Below are 201 nucleotides of genomic sequence, written 5' to 3' on the forward strand. Positions count from 1 at the left end.
TGCAGATTGCAGAAAGGAAATTCTGGCGTGTGTGATGCAGTGTCCTTATCATGTAACAGGTTTTATACTAAAATCTTGTAAATATTGACCTGCTTGAGAAAGTATTCATTGCTTCAGGTGAAATACAACTTAAAATCTCTATCCAGGAAAGTAAATTAATTCTTTATAGGAAATTTACTTGATATCACCAGTAAGTTGAAA

Source organism: Penaeus vannamei, chromosome 6 (genome assembly GCF_042767895.1).
Source record: "Penaeus vannamei isolate JL-2024 chromosome 6, ASM4276789v1, whole genome shotgun sequence".
Lineage (NCBI taxonomy): Eukaryota > Metazoa > Arthropoda > Malacostraca > Decapoda > Penaeidae > Penaeus > Penaeus vannamei.